The 18,500-nt window shown below is 40.5% G+C and overlaps 2 long non-coding RNA genes across 2 annotated transcripts in view; both read left to right on the forward strand.

The window, feature by feature from the left end:
• LOC145451821 (uncharacterized) overlaps positions 1–18,500 on the forward strand; it is a 176,377-nt gene that overhangs the window by 130,808 nt on the left and 27,069 nt on the right. The gene's annotated exons all lie outside the window — the stretch shown is intronic.
• Positions 687–17,184, forward strand: LOC145451824 (uncharacterized). Its single transcript, XR_013919060.1, has 3 exons — positions 687–1,060; positions 15,685–15,736; positions 16,350–17,184. It is a non-coding gene; the product is annotated as an uncharacterized LOC145451824 (long non-coding RNA).

Here is an 18,500-nt window from a genome sequence, read left to right on the forward strand (position 1 = left end):
GCAATGACGAGTAAAGCTAATACTTCTGACGTAATAATGAGCAGTGGCGTTTGAAAATCAGACGTTAGTGCTATCACTAACCAGGTGTAATGTGTCTTCCTTGTTCAATGTTCACGAATGTTAAATTTAAGTCATAGTCCTTGTACCAATTAACAGTAATCGCTCTTTCACAAAGGAATTGATTAGATATGTGAAGTAGTCGATTACGATTACGATTACTTCGGAAATTTTTGGAATGTAATCGATTGCGATTACGATTCCTTGAAAATGCTGTAATCGTCGTATTTGATAACGATTACTAATCGCGATTACCATATGTCCGATTGCAATACTACAGCCCAATGTTTAATTCAACCCGTTAAGCGTAGCGAATGATTTGAAATAAGAAAATCTCAAAGGAAAGTCAAAAAGGTTCGGAACATCGCGTGTAACTTATTATGATTAGGACAATTAACTTACAGTGGAGACCGAACAAACGAGCGGCTGACGGTTGATTCGATACCGATAGGAATTTAAGCCGTCGGGAATGGTTGCGGACTTGCGTTTCATCACGTCATCTTTCTAATTCCGTAAAAATAGTTATAAAGCATTTGAAAGGGTACCATGGTCTCCATGCAGTTAGATTATGTGTCTTCAGTTTTCATCAGTTTCCGTTTTTTGACATTCGCAGATGGAAGACATGACCAGACTGAAATGGATTCGGGAACCTGCAAGGCTGTCGAGTTGCGTTTTTTCTCCGTCACCTGCGTCATGGCAATTAACACGCCAGTGACAGCCGGAGGCGTTGAGTAGATCTATGAAGTCATGTCTCCTTGCAAAACCAGCAATCTCGCTGTGCAGGCCTATTCATTCCTAAATATTCGCCTACATTTTCCAGAATATTTGATACCAACTGCTTATACGAAATGTACCGTTCCCTAATCGTATTGCTTTGTGTCGGTCTGCTGTTGCCGAACATTGAATCCCGAAGAAACAGACGTCGCAGATCTAGGTGGATCCGATGGAAGAGAGCAGCAACGCGAACGCGAACGCGAACTCGAAGACATCCGATATGGGTGGGGTAGGTCCGAGATGTGTTACCGAATAGTTTTATTATGAATTCATAATATATATATTAGGATTGTCCATAATTTGGAAAATCTCAAAAATGATGCGTATCCATGTCTCAGTCTATAGATTATTGATAAGAAACGACAATGAGCCTGGAGTAAGCTCTCAGGAAAGACGTTAAGATTTGTCTAAAATAGCTGCTGTAGAGTGGGCGTGCCAGCGACCATAGAACGGCGAGAATACTAGTAATCACGAAATCTCGGCGCTTTATTGGCTTATCGGCTATGCTTAAATGATTACGACTGTGGCGGCTTGGTGATAAGCTGTTTAAGGAGTCTGCTAACGGCCGTGAATCGGTAAGCGCATCGTAAGTTGGTCCGCAGATGATGATTTAAGAAGGCCTTGCTTATATCGAGGGAATGCAGAAAACGCGCAAAGAAATATTGCAATGGCGCTGATGCAAGTTGGTCCGCAGATGATGATTTAAGAAGGCCTTGCTTATATCGAGGGAATGCAGAAAACGCGCAAAGAAATATTGCAACGGCGCTGATGCAAGTGGCGTACGACTTTCTAGTTTCTGAAGGGATGTACCATCATTGAACACAAAGATAAATTTTAACAACGACACTACTTTGTCTGATCTTATTAGGCTCTTCAGCAAGGGAAACTTATGAAAATCTGTGAGCTATATTGTTACCAATAAATTCCTTCACCAAAATCTTTGTTAGGGTGTGTAATAACTTGTGATAAAATGTTGAAGTTTAACTCTTGTGGGAAACACTCCAAAAAAGCTGTTAAATTTGACGAATTAAAAAAAAAATTCAAAAATTAAAAAAAATATATTTATCGCTCATAAGTAACTTAGGACGGGTTTAATATTGGTTTTCCATAATTCTCAATTGATTGTAAACACTTATATTTCACCACAGGCTCTGCTGTGTGAATAACGCCACACCCACATCTATATTTACAGCCCTTATTTCACATAGCCTTGTTTACTGCACAATGTCAGACATTTCAACAGGCATTGCCTGTATGCCCTCTTCAGACTCAACATGATCGTGAATGCAGTTTTTGCATGTAAGGCCTTAACATAGTCCGCAGGCCGAAATGCACGTGACCCCATTCTTCTTGCAGTTGTATCCTGTGGCAATCTATTGGACAATTACAGCTTGTGAACTGGAATAGCTCATCGGGAGGTATGGGTTCCAGTACTGCATCTGGCTCATATCCATATACGCCTATTATCCATCCGTAATCCCTGGGGTCCAGTGACATGTTCTGTAAAATAATCCAATCCCGGGTCCGCAGGTGCGCGAGGAGTATACGTCGTGCATCTGCTTCCTCTGTTGGAGGTAGTGTCTCTGGTTTGATCACTCCTGCCGCTGTCTTCCTTGAGAACCTGTATCTTTTGGTGAACTGCTGTGACCATCAAAGACCACATTGACATTCTGAAATCAACAGCCCAGATACATCACATAGCTCAGGTAATTGCTGACAATTGCCTGTCATGTCTGACGTTGTTCCCACTTCACCACGTACAGAAGCCATCCACCATCAATTACGAGGGTACAGCATGGTTGGTTAGTCAAGTCAAGTTGATCAGTTCAGGCCTTCATGGTTGTATTTGAAAATCCTGCCTTGTTCATCTTCTGATCTTTGTTGCTGAGCAGGGACAACGGAAAAGGAGTGAACTCAAAAGCTTGTCTCAATTTCCATATCCCGCTGGGTGAAAATGATCAGTCGGTTGAACAACTTCAATTAGTCAACGTGAATGTTTTACTCATTGACCTTAGGACATTTTCTTAGCGATGACAGGGCGTTCACCTAGGATATGACAACCATGGTCGACGTCACTGACTTTCCATCCAGGTTGATCTGCATGGCCAATGGCCATCCTAACTTCAGCTGCCCCTCAACATTTCGACTACGTCATCACCCGAACTCGTGAATCCAGGTCAGGAATCCGCGACCAAACCCTTTTCTCTATCGTTGACGAATGGCTTCATTTCCTCAAATCATTTTAGGTTCAATGGCCCCTGCATCTCGCTTCATCTGTGTCTTGGTAAGGTCTCTGTGAACGGGTACATGTCTACTGTTGTCCTCCTCCATTCTCCGGTTGACATATGACAGATGAGTGAGAGTGAGGACCCAACATCTATGGCCATGAAATCCGTTGCTCATTCTTCCTCTGCTCAGTTTACCAATGTGGTTCCAGTGGGCGGGCGGACAGACAGACAGACGTTCTAATGCAGTGGTTCTCAAACTGCTGAAGGGGTATGAAAGCATCTGAGGGGGGGGGGGGGGCGGGTAGCCGCTTGAGAGAAAGGATTTTTCTTGAACTCGGAATGAGTTTAATTTGCGATGAAACTTCCAAGTTTCATCAATGGCGATATTCCTAATTAGGCCTATATTTCGATTTGAAATGTCATAATTCCGCCGTACCACCCAAACACTGATTCTAGATTTTGAGTGATACCGAACCTTGCACTAATGAGAAGATGTTCCTGAATGGAGAGTAAATGCGTGTAGCTGCCATTGGTATTTGATTTAGTTTATGGTCGAGTACGTTTGAGCTAAGCTCAGGTGGGGTAATAGCAGGGATATATAGAACTCCGGGATGGCTGACTTCATTTTGGCCTTTACCTAAGTAGGTCCAGAAAGTTACCTGCAATATGCCTCGAAATATCCACTTTTCTGCAAGCTAGCGATACAGCTGTTTCTAGAATAACGATCCTAAACCTTTTGCGGAATAGTTGGTGAGTAAGTTAGACATTCTTCCCTTATCACAACCTTACTGCTGTATAGCCAACCTAGTAAAGTATGACACTGCTGTATAGTCAACCAAGTAAACTATGACAACTCTGAATTTCAGTAAATCATGAATGTGTTTAATTTCTACACATCATATAATTTGCATCAGGCCATAAATAACAGGGTGAATAACGAATAATATCAGCGTCTTCTACCTATTTACAAGCCATTGTCGGAAACCTTGACAAAGGTTTCAATTCGCGTTAATCGACAATTACCATGGAGTTAGGGTTGCATTTAAAACAAACATGTTTAAAACCAGACCCTTGTATAAAACATACTTTTTTTAAGCATGACGTCAAGAATATTCAATAGTGACGTCATATTGGATTGACATTGACAATTGAATATATAGCTCCTTTGACGAAATATCTGTGCTATTGCTGTTGAACCGACTATTTTGAGGGTTCCAGCCATCCCATATCGATATTAGTCGGCTATATTGGGTGGTAATCGTCCGTAGGCTCATACAAAGTATTTACACAATTATGGCATAATTTTACAACTCAAAAATAATTTTTTTCAATAGGCCTTTGTTTAAAACACTGTTTAAAGCATGTTTTAAACATAGTGTTTCAAACACCGTTTGTTTTAAATGCACCCCTACCATGGAGCATTTCCAATAACGAAAAGATAGCACGGCCTGTAAGGACTCGAAATTGTGATAGTGCAGCATTGTCAGCTTCTATGTCACTCAATGAAAGTTGATCAAGAAATCAACACACCATTGATACTTCTCTTCAGGTTCAAATGTAGCCAGGGTAGCAGTTTGGTACATATCATTATCAATTCAAGAAGTATTCAGTAGACCCAGTTGTTGAATTCAGCTGATATTTTGTTCACCGAGAAATAGTTTCATGACCGCAGTGAGGAAATTACCACCATGGCTTAACGGAACATCACGAATGGGCCTCCTGAAGCATTTCATGCCATTTATCAGTTAGGAAATATTCAGTATCATTGTCTTGCAGATTTTCCGATAGAGCGATAGATGATTCCATGTCAAAAAATCATCTCGGTGAGGAGGCACGAGATCCAAATATTCAGATCGTGGCCATCTTTGCCAAGATTTCAATGGAATGTGCCCAGTATAATATATCAGGATATCCACTGTTGACGTGATGCAAATGCTGGAACATCGCGTTTGTTTTTCCGGAATCTGCAACAAAAATGAACAAATGATGTATTTAGAGACACAAATTAACATTAAGAATATATATAAATGTATGCAGAGTTGGTCAGTAATGAAGAACTTCTACTTCATTGTAGTACTCAAGTAGGTGTTGCCTATTTTCGAAGATGCATCTTGTAATTTTGAAGCAGCCATCTCCAAACTTAAGTACCTTGCAGGCATTTCACTTTCTACAGCTACTTGATGAAGTTTAAATACCAGTACGCCCGGGAATAGGACTGTTACTTGAGTAGCAATGCAGACTACTTTAACCACATCAGGATTAATGCAAATCGCTCATTTAATAGCGTATCACTAGAATCAGCCAAACTTACCTTGGGCCGACTGATGAGAGGTCCATGCGTTATTGCGACGATTTGACTAAACCTTGCAAATGGAAAGCAATCTTCAGAGTTTTCTCTTCCTCCATCGTACAGGCCTATAGCCTATAGGCTATAACTGTTTATATGGTAAAGACACGCTGTATCTCAGGATCGTATCGTGTCCTGACGATTGTGTTGGCTTATCCATTCAACGGAGTGGGCATCTTCATGGCTTCAGTAAGAGAAAACGGTCAACAAATGCTGTGGCCATATACTGGGAGTCAGCCATTGGCAGTTCACAACAGTGCACTTCTGTTGAAGTATAATTCCAGTACTGTAGTATTGAGGTGCCGTTCATTAACAAACATATGCCTGCCTTGTTTTATCAGACATGTAACTGATGAATAGTATCAGTAACAAGAGATTGGATTCAACAGTTGTTAAGGACACTTACAACTGCAACGACCTTGACGTGTTGTGTTTGTATTAGATTCAAATGTTTGGTTATCCTTAATTGAAATGCCTCTTGAATCTTGCACACCGGTTGTGTACTCGGTGGCTCCAATTCTTACTAGGAATAATCCAGCAATGATCTGGAATACCGGTTAGCCTGCAATACCAGCACTACCTGTATATTCACATATTAATCTATAGTCCAAGATCTTAACTGAGGAAGTCCCTCCTAACGGTCGCCTTCATAGTTGACACGGCACAGTGTAAATGTACACTTGTACTTGTACAATGTACATTGTACACTTGTACAGCCTTGGATGGTGACATACATTCGCATAACATACCGGTCAATGAAAACATACCGCAAGGCGTAATCAAAATCATACTGCGGATATCAATGTTAACGTTGGAAATTATTCTACATTTTGTTATCTTCTCACGATTATCAGCGCAGCAAAACATGTTACACAAGATACTACAGAAGCAGAGATATTCCGAAGGCGAGTAAATGACCGTACCGGTATACCGGTAAATTGCTGCTGAAGGAATAGCGCTAATACCGCGAAGTTTCAGACTACCTGAACATCTCATAACCTAGTTAACCTCTGGCTTTATATAATAACATAAACATGGATATTATATGTCTCTACCGCTCTCAAAAACTTAAAATTACACACAGATGAAGCGGCTGACCGGAACGTGCATTAAAACTGAATGCGCGAATCTGGACCCACTTAGGTAATACGGCCGGTAAGGTGAGGAGCCATTGATGCATGACGCCCTTGGAAACTGAGGAGACTGCTTGCCTAGTAACCGCAGCGTACATCGTTTTGCACTTGCCCTTTGCAGTACAGCGTATCCCTCATTCGTCAAAGGTACCAAGAGAAAGCTCATTCCTGTCCAAAAAGCCCCAAAGGAAAATATTCCAGTTTCTAATTCTACCGAGCCATCGCCCACATCCCAGAAACTGGCTCTGTTATTCAAGATCTCGTTGATTCAATTCTCATTTAGCTCTCTTGCTGCTGGTTTAAACTCCAGTAATAAATACCATATTTCCATACTTTCAAGTTGTTCGCGTTGCTAAACTTTATTACAGACATACATAATAAGAAGTACTCCAACAACAAATCGACTATTTGAAAAAAGTATATGATGCTATGCGAAGACAACACGCACTACGTGAGGACAGAAGGACAGCTGCGGTTCGGTCATGCGGTTACGATGACCGTGATCGCACTGCTATGTCGATCTGCCGAGTCGTATCAATATCAATCAGATTATATTATATCTCTACAAAAGACACAATGTACAATGCGATATGTAATGAACAGATAGGAGGATGCCGAACGACCAGTTGCATTTGCGGTCTCTTGAGGTGACATCCACTTTAACCATGTCGCCCGATGTCACAGTTCTTTCTTCGATCTTCGTACACAAATAATTATTATAATAAGACATTGATGTAAAAATCCTTCAACTTTAGGAATGTTTGATCTTGCCCAGCTGGCGTCTTTCTCCACTGGAATCATTCGAAACTCTTGCATGTCTAGAACACAAAATAAGCAACGCGTGCCCGCAGTGCCTGCATCTGATGCCAGTACTCTGTGATCTGTTTTACTGATATTCTGATGTCAGATCCCTTTTTGCTGTGCTTTCCTGAAAGTTATTTTCTGCCCATTTACTCAATTGTGAAACTCCACCGACGCTTTACTTCCACGACAACGTCAACACGGCCATTTTCGGCCAAACCCACTACGTCAGGAGGACTACCGGTACTTCATCCGATTTTCCAACGGCCATGTTTCAACAGTACTCGAACTTTTTAATTACATGTCAGATATATCCTGGCGATAAAAAAATGTTCCTGTTCGGTTATATGGATATCGTTGAATTCATCGCAAAGAGAAAATAAGCTAGCATACTTGAACGTGGACAGTGGACAAGCACAAAATGAAGGCAATAGCGGTCACTAGGCAAGCCGTTTCCTCAATCTCCAAGGGCGTCATGCATCAATGGCTCGTCACCTTACCGGCCGTATACCGCGATGACGCAATTGACGCAGTCAGCCATCCCGGAGTTCTATATATCCCTGGGTAATAGAAAGGGTTTGGTGCCAAAATCGCTAAAATATGTATGTGCTATTACTGCAGGTGGTTATGTTTAATAAACTATTGAACTGAAATTCCATATTTGTGAAGTGTTTCAACAACCATAATATACCTCCCATGCCACCAAACAATTCATATTGGGGTTGAAACATTCTGCTTGCTTTTTAAAAAAATATTTTTCGATATGACGATAAGGGGGGGGGCGAAATTTTTCACTATCATCATGGGGCGTACCGGAAAAGCGCGGATTGCATTGTCAAAACATCCCCCATTCATAATGCGGCTGGCTGTTGGGCTTCCAGCATAGATCAATGTAGATCACATGTAGATCACATGTAGTAGCCCAATGTCTTCCATGATGTTGCCAATGTATCCCAGATAAGATATCAATAGGTGAAAACTACCCAGCGTTGGAATGACTGGTAAATTTGTCTGCTTATTATATATCCTATACAGCCCTCAGCCAAATCGGAAGATCGACGGTCACTATGGCGACCCCAGCGCGCTGTGTGCACTCTTTAAGAGTGGTGAAGGGGGTGTTGAGGTCATTACTAGGGATGGTGTGAGCGTGAGGTTCAGGTTCCCGTTCTGAGTGTGAACATCGGAAATTCAGAGGTTCACGTTCACAAACGAACCTTGATAGGCTCTGCACTGTGAACCTTTTTCATATATTACAATTTTCACTTCATTATAACATCTTTGATTGAAATTTATTGCATTTCAACTGCGGGTGACTCTATGCATGGCGCTGGCAACATAAAAAAAATCAAACACTAGACGAGCATGCCCCTTGACAATGACAATAATTTTTCCTGCTTTGTTACAAAAGTTTGCTCGAATATGTAGTGACTCTCTGCAGTGAGCTTGGCCCGCAATCAATCACACAACATCAAGAGCGAAATAGCCTACACTACATGTAGGTAGTTCGCGAATGATGCTTATTCATCCAATTAATGAAATTGATATCGTTGTTTGATGTAAAAAAAATCTGCAGGCGTACGGGAGTCAATTTTGATTTCATATGTTTATTTTATCATGAAAACCAAATCCGTGCGATTGGGGTGTTGGCTACTACTCTCTAACTTGTTAATGGGTTAATATCGGTAGCAAGTCTAGAAACACCTTTCACAATCTGCACAATGTCAACGTAGCAATACTCAGACGCCGAATACATTGTCCGGTCTGGCCTAGACCGTAAGCTTATATTCCCTTAAAAGTCCTCGTACAAATTGTTGGCAAAGCGACGGAAGATATTGATTTTATGGGAATATGATATCATATGATTGCCCCAGTTGACACATTCGGTGACGTTTAAAATGTTAGTATGTACTTCAGTCTGTGGCATTATGTGACCCTAGTTGTCGCTAGGTATCGTGTATATTAATATAGGCTATCACTTCACTGAAATGTCGGGTTGGAATCAGCAATATGACGTCACGTGACGTCATGAGGTTCACGTTCGCGTTCACACAGAACCTTTCAAAAAGGTTTGCGTTTACACGAACCTGAAACTTTCAGAAGTTCACACCATCCCTAGTCATTACGGTCTCCTTCAATAACTGGATGGAACTAGATCTGTGCGCGCTTTTTTGCATCATTAGCATTGATTCTGTTCATCCAGCCATTCCAGTTGGAATGTTGAAACTCATGTTCGTTGGCTTTAAAATCCACCCCGCTGCTCATAGTGTGTTACCTGGACTGATGAGAGGCTGATCCAAGCTGACCCAGGAGTCACGGATCAGAAATGATTGTGAAACAACGACGATCCATGCAGTAACAATCGACAATGAACTCACACAAGGCCGCGCTGGGTTCGTAGTCGCTTTTATGTCGGTACAATTGTGTCTATCTTACAGAACGAAACAATACAGAAAATACCGTTTTAGCCCTTGCTGGATGGCTTAGTACTGTATTTGTGTGTTTTAACCAGTAATACAGTATGCAGTATACAGTATACATAAGTTGTTAAATCGGTCGGTATCGAATTACTGAACGGTGTACTTCTGACGGTATAACTATGCCACTAATGCCATTACTGTTACTTATATTTTCAACAAAACAGTCTGTAGTGAAATTTAAATTTTAACAATCAATAGAAAATCATGAATAACCATTATTATACACATCCTTACTTACTTCTAGGCGATTAAGATTTTTTTTTCAATTTTTTTATTCCTTTTATTTTTTCAAATTTGTCAAATTTACCAGCTTTTTTTCTGGGTTTCCCACAGGAGTTGAACTTCAACATTTTAACACATGTTATAAGAGACCTTGACAGACATATTGGTGAAGAAGATGTTTGGTAACAATATAGTTCACACATTTGTGATCATCATTATCATCATTGGTTTATTAGCAATTTTATCAGTTCAATACACCATAAAAATGCGATACAATGAAAAGTTTGGAAAGATGTCGAAGCGACTTGGAGTAGTCTATGAAATCAGACACCCACCTTGGCCTAGGCGATATAAAGAGGAGGCATGCACACTGAATTAAAGTAAAGAAGATAGTATAGAAATATAAAGCGACAAGAAATAGGGCGGCATGTCACGAGAAGCGAGATCGATAGGTCAGTCGTGGTCCGGTAATCTTGAGGATGGACTGTATTTATCTAGTACTAATTGCTTGTACTTCGACTTGAATGTGAACATAGGGTTGTTCAGAATTCAACGACTTTCAAAATGTCGTGGTTTTCAGTCCGATTCCCATGCCTTATACCATAAAAACATATTCTAGGTACTTTTTTTTCGTAATTCATCCCTTGCATCCGTGCGCACATTGAGCTGGAAGAATATCGGCTAAAAATAGGGGATTCCCCTAAAATTTGAGTGTCGCTATTCGGACTAGGTTAGTAAAACGTCATATATAAGCTGGTTTTATGTAGCTATTGCGGTTGGAGTGCTACATATCCTCACTATAGAAAGTATTGTCAGTTCAGGACACCATTTTCATGTCCCACACTACCTTAGAACTCCTCAAAACTGCCTAAGACTGATAGTCATTTTGTTGGATCACCTATCCTACACTCCTCAACCCTACCCGAGATTGTTCATCAATTGCCAGGATCACCACGTGCAAGAATACAACTGTAAATGTATCATTCACTCACAGCCACATAATAAACATCACATTGTTCAAAGGAAACGAAACAAAAAGGCAAAGAAACAGATCAACTTGGCAAATAGGCTACTACTTAAATCAGGTCCGAATGAAATGGTTGCTTTAGAGAAATCGGCATATCTGTTCCCGTTATCTTCTACGGCTTGTAAGAGGCTCGCTCGCTGTTCTTTGTCATCTGTTTTGAAAGCATCAAAGTCGGTATTCAATTTCACCAAACGCTCTGCTGCGCCGTTAACTATTTCAACGCTACTCACAAATTCTTGAGCAGTCACGAAATGCGAATCAGTATGCCATTCCGAAACTGGAAGACTAAACCAATCATGTTCAACATGTATAGCATTGGATAGAAACCATGATTCCGGTTCAATTAAAGCAACCATACTCATTGACTCAGAGACAGCGTCAGAGATTAGACTCAGAGGTATAGCCTACCTCTGCGAAATTGTTCAAGGATTGGCATTTGCAGCAATTTACTAGCCATCGCTTCCTTCACTTTGTCAGGAATCTTTGGTTTAGCCGAGAACATTGTTGATACCACCGTTTCCTCGGTGAGATGCCAATAATGTTCTTGCATCTTTTTATATGCCACATCAGCAACTGTGAAATCGCACAATGAAAAGTCTGTCATGCCCTGAAGGAATTTGAGATCAATATACTGTGCGTCACATGCATTACCAGTTTTCAACCAAGCTGGGACATAAAACAGGGCAACTTTCTAATGAACTCTTCAGAATAGCCCATTTGCTCTCTCCACATGAACATTTTTGACAGTACAGAACTTGACTCATCCATCCAGTGCTATTAGTAGCACCAGGCTTGCGAAAACGATTATCAATATATTGGGCAGCTACAATCGCCAAGGTGCCTGTTGCACATTCTCTGTAGTCATTTATTATCAAGACTTCTTTCTGCTTTCCATTATTTGGCTTCATCAGTGGAATTATTTCTTGCTTAGCTTCATCAGCTTTGATCGCCAACCAGCTGCATTCATCAAACTGAAGTGTTTTGGAGCTTCTTAATTGATCAATATCTTTCCACTTCTTGGAAGGTATTAAAATCTGTGTTTTCAGGGCCTGAACACACTTCACTTCCAGACCTCTCCGGATGACTAGTTCATAAATATGATGGCGACAAGCAGAAGTAGAAAGTAGAAAACTTTCCTGTTTATCAATTCTTCAAGTAACAGAACCACACCTTTATTTTATCCATTGTTTGAGAGTGTTGTGTCAAACACAAGAGCTCTGACATTATTTGTTAAATCATAAAGTTCCAGCAGTTCAAATGACAGATCAGCCTGTGCTTTTCCTGTAGCACTCTCCAGAGTTCGATTGCCAAGAAGTTTGCCTTTCTCAAATGCGTTGGAATACGCAGACTATGCCAGCACTGCCAAGGCCTCAAATTTCCCTCCGAAACGACTTCTAGTGAGCTTTGCATCACAGTGCAATGCAATGTGCCAAGTTGATCTGTTTCTTTGCCTTTTTGTTTCGTTTCCTTTGAACAATGTGATGTTTATAATGTGGCTGTGAGTGAATGATACATTTACAGTTGTGTTCTTGCACGTGGTGATCCCGGCAATTGATGAACAATCTCGGGTAGGGTTGAGGAGTGTAGGATATAGGTGATCCAACAAAATGACTATCAGTCTTAGGCAGTTTTGAGGAGTTCTAAGGGAGTGTGGGACATGAAAATGGTGTCCTGAACTGACAATACTTCCTATAGTGAGGTTATGTAGCACTCCAACCGCAATTTAGCTACATAAAACCAGCTTATATATGACGTTTTACTAGCCTAGTCCTAATAGCGAGACTCAAATTTTAGGGGAATCCCCTATTTTTAGCCGATATTCTTCCAGCTCAATGAGCACACGGATGCAAGGAATGAATTACGAAAAAAAGTACCTAGAATATGTTTTTATGGTATAAGGCATGGGAATCGGACTGAAAACCACGACATTTTGAAAGTCGATCAATTCTGAACAACCCTAGTGAACATGCTCGTCGACTGTACGATGACCGGCGGTCCGGCATATTTGACAGAGCGATGATCTTTTCGGTCGATCATATGATATTTGGACGACGTGAACGCGCGTGTGTTGTACTTATGCGCTTTTGATTCCGAGGTAATATATTCCATAAAATGCCCTTACCACTTGTCGTGGTATATAATTGAAGTCTTAAATGCTCGAAGAATGGGCTGAATCGGCCGTGTATGCGTGGCAGTTGTCAGATTCTTACATCATAATGAATCTACCCGTAAGTGCTGCCAAAGTCCCCAATCGTACCACAGAAAGATATCTTAAGGTAAGCACAGACTATGCTGGTAGGAACAGCAAAATTACAGGTTGCTTAAATAGCTTAGCATGTCCCAAATGAATCTTAGATCATTATCGGCTGCATCACGAGTCACGACTAAGGCTTGAATAAAACCAGACATGTATCTAAAAATGCATTGAAGCGATCTGGTAGTTGCACTTCTTCAGAGTTCCAATGTAAGCTACCTGGTCGGTTCACATATCATCTTCTGAGCATATACAGGATTGTTTCCAGCATCCATCTCTCATGGTGTGCTGCGCCAGTTTGGCGATGACTAATACTTTACCTGCACCCAGAAAAGCAGGACGACTCGACGTAATCGCAAGCATATCAGACTAGATATTTCTCGCATATATACTTGATTATACGAGTTCACATTCATTCGCTGTTTCACCTCTGCCATTTCTGCAACAGGTTATTGTTGCTCTGAACCTATCGTAACCTACTTTCAAAACCGAAACCTTCCATGACCAGGTGTCCCATTTTATTGTTAAATCCCCAACCCACAATGCGCTCACAGAATCATTGCCGTTAGCAAACTTCTTGAATGAGTAGAACCACATAATCAGCAAGCCGCTGCGGTCGTGATCATTCAAGCACAGCTGATTAACCAATCAAGAGCCGTGGTTTCGTGATTACTAGTCTTCTCGCCGTTCTGTGGTCGCTGGCACGCCCACTGTACAGCAGCTGCTTTCAATTACGCATTTAGACAAATCTTAACGACTTACCTTTGAGCTCATTGCAGGCTCATCGATGTTTTTTTAATCAATAACAATGGGCAACAATTTTGAACGACAAATTTGTTGACTTTGATTTTGCCCCTGATTTAGGCTAATTTTGGCGTGCTGATTACAAAAATGCCGCTGTTTTTTTATGATATCAAATTTTTGCTCTACGACATATGCCCAAAGTATGCAAATTTAGCCATAATACTTCTCTATATCATCATCCACATTTTTATAAATAATAAGTTTTATAGCCAAGGTGTCAATTGAATTGATAAGAAAAAAGGTACTGTTATCGATCTAGGCCGATGCTTTCGCCCATTTTTGGTTAAAGGATGCAATCATCTGAGGATATTTCAGACATTAATTTGATTCAAACTGCAGGCTATAACAAAACAAAAAAAAACAGTACATTTACTATCAGCTATAGGTCAAATGACCCATTCAGCTTATCCAGTGTAACTTGAAACTTCTACACACTCGATAACTTGGATCAAAATGAAGATCTTAGGGATAGCAGGCCTAATGATGAAGATTTCGAAATCGAATATGATTCAGAACGTAGAGTAGTCCATCAACACAAGTTAAATGATCTGACATAGGATTTGGAACTTGGAATAGAAATACTCGGAACTTTTAGCATCCTTAAAAATTCAGAAAAGATTACTTAGCAAGAGGGAAAAGATATCTGACTTTCGATCCTGAGAAACGGCGTGTTTCATCGTAGGGCTACTTTCGGCAGCTTTGTGTATTGCCGTGCACTGGCATAGGCAAGATACTGTTACCATGGTTTGCTGGAGGAGTCAGGAATCCCGATTTACAACTCAAGGGAATGGCAAATGTCTATTGGTAGCTCAAAAAGGATCATAAAGTGTATAAGGCTTTTGGAATACCTCTTTCTAGGCTCAAGCAATAAGTCTGTCATCTTTTTACAGTCCCATCGCTCTTGGTTGCGCACTTCCATAGTTTATTGTCCTGGTTAAAACGTTCCACCCGCTACTCACTGACACTTCCTAGGTTTTGGGAATCTATCGACATGGCTTAACAGAAAGTGAACCGACTTTCGCAGCAAAAGCTTTTCAAGCTGTAGCTTCCTTTGAAGATATGGTTAGATGATATAATATTTCTGTTTAGCAATACAGTTGAAGTAGAGGTCCCTAGGATATTCCAGATTTTTTTTCTTCAACTCCCCCAAATAACTTCAAGATTCAAGCACATGTATTTGGATAATTCTCCATGAAAGTTAATCGCTAGCAGACTTAGCTATGTTCAATCAAACAGCGTGAGCGGCATAAAATAAAGATGATTAACATCTTTACCCAGATAAATAGTTACGGAATTGTACTTTTTGCGGGACTGTGTTGGTCAACCGGTGCCCTAGTATATATCCTAGTATCGGCCTATAATAAAAACCCATCTAGTAAACTTGATTATGATCATTCACATGAGCGAAGCTCGCTGATAGCGAGTTTAAAATTTCTCGAACGGAGACCTGCTTGGGGCATCAGAAAAAAGGTTGTATTGGTACTTTGAAAAACACAAGCTTGTGTAGGACGCGTTCATTAAAAAATTGAATAGGTGTATATTTGTGCATTTGTTTAACAGCGACCACACGCCAGACGAGGAATCGATTGTAATGGACACGCTGCTGCAACAGGTATGACAGAAGCGACATCATACATATATATGAGATTATTAAGTAGAGGGCTATGTGCTTTAACCTAAAGTGATTAAAGCAACGAGATAATACAATAGTACTTCACTCGAATAGATACGGTCATACGGATATGTATGTCCTTCATAGTATAGCGATTCAAAAATATATTGATAACGGGCGAGCCTTGGGTTGATGGTTAATCCAATCGAGTTAGATATGACATGTTTTGTAAAATGTGTAAACGGCGGGTCAAGTAAAATACAAGTTACATGAATAGCCTACATGGCAATATAAGCTTTGACGAAATATCCAATGACCGACATTGAAGATTAGCCCACTATTGTGCGATGGTAATGGGAATATAAGACTTGAGCGTCTGGCCCGAAATGTTCATTTCATGGGTTCGCAATCCACTTAGTGATGCCCTGCCAAATCGAGTTGAGTATTGGAGAAGTAATGTGTCATATTGGTGCAGTAACGGGTAATTGGCCATTTGATGCAGGTTTACAGTGTCAGTAGGCAAACAAACGAATTCATCGTACGGCGTAGTCAGCCGCACATATGCGGTATTTTGCACATGCTATAATTGCTACTAAGAATGTTTGCATTCCAGGGTAACATCGCAGATGAGGAGGGTCTTCTGTGGCCAAACTTTTAAAGCCATTATCGAAGCACCAGGATACAGATACCAGCGACCAAAACAAATTTCCGCATTACTGCTTTTCTATTATCAGTGCCAAGGATATCCCTGATCAGCAGGCCTAGTTACTTTTAATATGTGAAAAAAATAGAAAACATAACTTTTTTTACATTTTCGTATTCGAATTTAGCATTTTTAGCATCGGCATATCTTAATGCTCGTAGATTTCAATTATTCATATAAAACGTTTTAGTTTGGCCGTCTTATCAAGCGGAAACGACAAAACATGGAGTATCCACTCAGTGCCAATAAAACATCAAGAAGATAAATCAAAGTGTTAGTGATTTTGCATGGCGAATTCGCTCGATAGTCGATTCTCTGTGTCGAAATTACACACAGATCACAATGCTGCATATAATAATATCAATTCAAAATGGTTGCTGACACTTTGTGATCACAACTTCCTATACCTAACCAATGGTTAGTAACGATGAGTGCCTTGAATTTTCAATATATTATTAGGAAATTTCCTTCCGGCAAAGAAATGTCTGGGAAACAGAGGACTGACTGTATGTATGTCTATTGGAAAGGGTGGTATTTACGATTGTCAATTCATTATTTTCCTCACGCATTTCAATCGTTGTGGTAATTCAATTATCAGTAATCATTTTTCTTTATTTCACCACACTTGCTTATATATAAAGAGCCTGTGGGACATTTCAGTCGGGTATTTGCTACGACGCCTAATTAATTGTGAATCATGCTCTGTACCCTCGACTTTCGGATAATACATTTGTTCAGTATTCAACATTGGAGTGTCAGACAGTTGAATTGCAACAAATTTGCGCCAGGATATCTTAAGATTAGATCGGCTTCTGCGCCTGGAAATCGGCAATTAAAGCTGCGCGGAAACAGGTCGTTCTCGTACACTGTCTGTCCAGTATTCATTCATATAACTATATGTAGGACCGTAACTGCCGCATCCCAACCCCCCTATCGGGAGGGGGGTGGGTGATCTCGACGGAGGCCTAAAATTATTTCGTGAATAAAATAAAATATAAAGTACTTTTTGGAAATTTATGCAACTTTTTAAAAAAATTTTCGCGCAGCGAGCGATTTCATACCGCCAAATATCTTGATTATTGGTTACCCTTCCCAGGAAAAAATACGTACGATTTATAGAAATGGTCATTTCGGCGTCGGTCATTACCGCGCTACGATGCACCAAGACATTGAAGCTTTAGGTCATGTAGCATGAGACTCCGAGCAGTGTGCCAGAACGATCGGCAGCAAGAAAGTCCTGGCCGAAACGGACTGCCCTTATGCTGACCGAAAACTTTGATATATAGACATATATGTTTAATTGTCCGTAGGCGCTAAATAGCTGGCGCCGAATGTTCGTGTCCTAGCAATCTGAACGCCACGAGACATATGCCATCCGCAGGGAAAAATTATTTGCCAGTGAAAAAATACCAATTTGAAATCGTGAATTTGAAATTAGTTTACTACGATCGGGCGATTTCACTATCTTTTGACATAGTAGACAGGCATCAAGAAATAGCATCATGTAACGTAGTCATTATACCAACGGGTCCGCTCGAAGCTGTTTAATTATTATTTACGGGCAATACAGAGAGGATAAAAATTGATAGCAATATGTATGCAATACCCGATAATATTGACTGATTCAATCATGAACTGAGGAAATTTTTTGCGCTACGTAGGCGCAATAAGCTGCCCCACACAATAGTGGCTGACGAAATGCTATTACGGCCCTGACTATACGTCCCTATTGCACAACGCAGCAAGGTCTATCAATGATTGAAGCGGTACCGACCACCAAAGCAGGAGGTAAGTTATGTGGTATTCAAGACCCTGAATTATTTCGAAAATAAAAATAAGTAGAGTAATTTGGAATTTTTCGAATCGAAAATTTTCTTTGTGCTTCGCGCAACTTCGTGTCAAGAGAGTTGTTGCTTTCAATTTGGGTACCATTCCTTACGACAAAGTGATAGTAGGTGAACAATAAAAAAATAAACAAAAGTTTCAGAAATGAATCTAGTATCCAAATAGTCCCGTCCTTGCTATCTGAGCCCCGAGGTATTCATAAAACCTTCAGTGTAA

The sequence above is a fragment of the Botryllus schlosseri genome, chromosome 12 (genome assembly GCF_051294905.1).
Source record: "Botryllus schlosseri isolate E-star chromosome 12, Bs_hap1, whole genome shotgun sequence".
Taxonomy (NCBI): domain Eukaryota; kingdom Metazoa; phylum Chordata; class Ascidiacea; order Stolidobranchia; family Styelidae; genus Botryllus; species Botryllus schlosseri.